This window comes from Phoca vitulina, unplaced genomic scaffold (genome assembly GCF_004348235.1).
Source record: "Phoca vitulina isolate PV1807 unplaced genomic scaffold, GSC_HSeal_1.0 scaffold3, whole genome shotgun sequence".
Taxonomy (NCBI): Eukaryota; Metazoa; Chordata; class Mammalia; order Carnivora; family Phocidae; genus Phoca; species Phoca vitulina.
Window position 1 is genome coordinate 10,350,232 of NW_022589706.1, and position 3,013 is coordinate 10,353,244.

At 37.8% G+C, this 3,013-nt stretch overlaps 1 pseudogene; it reads right to left on the bottom strand.

The window, feature by feature from the left end:
- Positions 1–1,156: 1,156 nt before the first annotated feature.
- On the bottom strand, positions 1,157–2,385 carry LOC116628822 (annotated as a pseudogene).
- Between the last annotated feature and the right edge of the window lie 628 nt (positions 2,386–3,013).

Sequence of the window (3,013 nt, forward strand, 5' to 3'; positions counted from 1 at the left end):
TTAATAACTGACTGAGCCACCCAGGTGCCCCAACATTTCACGACTCCTATATATCTCTATCTATCTATATCTGTCTCCTCTGCTCTCATATCTGCTCTCATCTCCTCTGCCTTAATTTACTTCTCCACAGTCTCAAAACTGAATTATTGCACCAAGTTCCTAGCTAATCTCTCTGCTTTCCTTGACTCCTTAGAACATGCTGGCACCAGGGTTCCATAAATACAAGCCAACATGACACTCCTATCAAAAATTCTCCAATTACTCCACATTTTTGAAATATGACTTACTGGGAATTTTAAGGTTTAGACCTACTCATGCAGACTTACTTCTGGCTAACCTCCTCTTCACCTTTCATACTCCAACAGCAATGAATTGCTTGTATTTTCTCTACACCTCAACCCCTCCCCAATATATCAACTGCTTTTGCTTATGTGTACTCTGCCTAGCTAATCCTTTCCTATGCATAGGGCTTTTCCTACTCCCATCCCCCAACCTGCCTGGAAAAATTCTACTTATCCTTTAAGACTCAGATTGGAGGTCACTCTCTCCAATACCTCTGCTGTGACCCCTTAAGGCTGGGTCATGTGTCTCTCTTCTGTATGCATTTCACTTACTAGTTTCCATAGCGTGTTTTGTGTCTACCTTTACCATTAGACTGTGATGTCCTTTAGGGCATGGGCTATATCTCATAAATCGCTGTAACTCCAGCACCTAGCAAAGTTCCTGACACATGGCTAATAAACTTTTATTGCACAGGGAGTCTTCAAGCCATAAAATGATTCACAGGAGAATTAATGGAGAAGTAACATGGTCCTAGCACTCCTCTGGGAATCAATGCTCTGTGTGTTGCTGGCGAGGTCACTTAACCTTTCTGCGCCTCCATTCTCTCAGCTGAGAAGAGACCATCTATATTTTAAGGTTCTTCCCAGCTCTATATTTACTGTGAAATACAGACTCTTCATGCTGCATTTACGTTTTTGATTATAGAAATTTAACAACTCCCTTGAGATACTTTGCAGACACTACACACGGAGTTAAGAAGCTATTGTGAACTAAGTCATTTACACATGTAGGTTTCCCATGAAAGTAATGTAACTAAATGTAAATTGAATAAACCAATACATTTTTGTAACATATAATCTTTAACTTTGTATAATCATTTATACATGTAAATATATGAATTTTTCTTTATTACATTGTTTGCTTCTGCAACCATGGTCACTTTTCTCTTGACACTGGATGTGAGCTGCTTTCTTCCATAAAGCTTTATGCACTTTAAGGTCCAACCCAAAAGACACTGTGCCACTTCACCTTGAAGAAATCAGCTTCAGGTCTCTTCCTCTTCTTCCAAGAACAGCATGGGACCTTCCTTGATCTTCTGTGTCTCATCAATGTTAATGACAGATGGAGATTGACAAACTTTTGCTTTTCCCAGCTTCTCTTCCATTTCCTCCTCATCTACCTTCTATTCTTTCTCTTCATCACTAATACCACTAGCCAGTTCTGGACTCTGACCCTTCTGGTCCTTTCCCACTTTTCTGAAGTATGAACATTCTCTCATTGAAGTGAGCTCTAAATTATTCCACTTCATCATTGGTGAGGGAACAATTCTTGACACAATTACTTTATTATCTTAACTCATTAACAATTCTTTGGTGGGTTGTTTATGCATTTGCTGAAGAAATCTTACCTGTGGTACCACAGCAAGACCAGGAGACAGGCCATATTTGGGTATAGGTAACTTGCTCACATCAAATACTTATCCTTCATTAGATATGTTGAATGAATATAGGGGACAAAACATCTTTGAGCCTTTTCTTTTAAATCTTGATCTTGGTCTAGAAACAATTCTGATTTTTTTCTAAACATCTGTAAGTTTATCTGGATTAATTTTGATTTCCCTCACAGACAATGAGAGGCTGTTGAATCATCCCTTTTTCTTCTGAGAGAAACAAGATTAATAAAGCTTTGCCATTGTTTCTGTACCTGGCCATCCCACCTCCCTGTGAATATGTGTGCTGGCATTCTTTGGACAATCAAACTGAAGAATCCAGTTCATAGCCAGGAAGTCTAGACCCTGGCTGTAAGGACAGTAGCAAAGAGCCCTGTCATTCTTTTGCCGAGGGATTCATTATAAACTCCCATTCTCATCATCTGCTGTTGTCAGACGTGGGGAGCAAGGATAGAAGAACCAGGATGTAGTTGGCAGAACACTTGATACGGATACTGAATCTCCTTACAACTGAAGAAAAAGACAATACTTTTCTTCTTGAGGTGTCTTCCCGAAGTGGAATATAACACATTTATTTTTTGCTGTAGCTCACAAACTATGCAGGTCTGTTCCAAAGTGACAGTGGTGCTGTATTTTTCTTTATCATGAACCCAGACATATATATGTGATTTTTAGTCAACAAGGTGTAAACCCCACTCAAATATCTTGAGTTTGTGTGTGTGTGTGTGTGTGTGTGTGTGGTGGACAGAGTGTGAATAGTTCTGATAAACTATGTACTAAAACCAAAGCATTATTTATTAAAACAACTTTTTTTAAATTAGAATTTACTGAGCATCAAGACTTTTATTATATTCAGTGGGCAGTCTAATCAGTAACAATTATATCAAAATTATCAATTAAATTGTATTTCATGCCACTGAATAATTATTTCCTCAGTGTCCGGGGAACTTTTTTACTCATTTCTCTATGCTCCTGGTAGAATGTAAGTTCTGTAAATTCACTATTTGAGTTAAAATTTTGACCCTGCATTTCCTCCTTATGTGGCCTGAGGCAAGATATTTGGCTTTCCTGTAGCTTAGATTCCTCTTCTGTAAAATGGAGATAAATATTAGAGAAACTACACATAGATCAGGTTAGGTATACCACATGCATTACTACATGCAACATGAAAACAAAAATATGTAAAATTAAACAAATTAGAATAGCATGTAATACATAATATGCTTAAAATATTATCATAGTAGATGCTGCTAAATATATGGGGGATAAGATGAAGTTGAG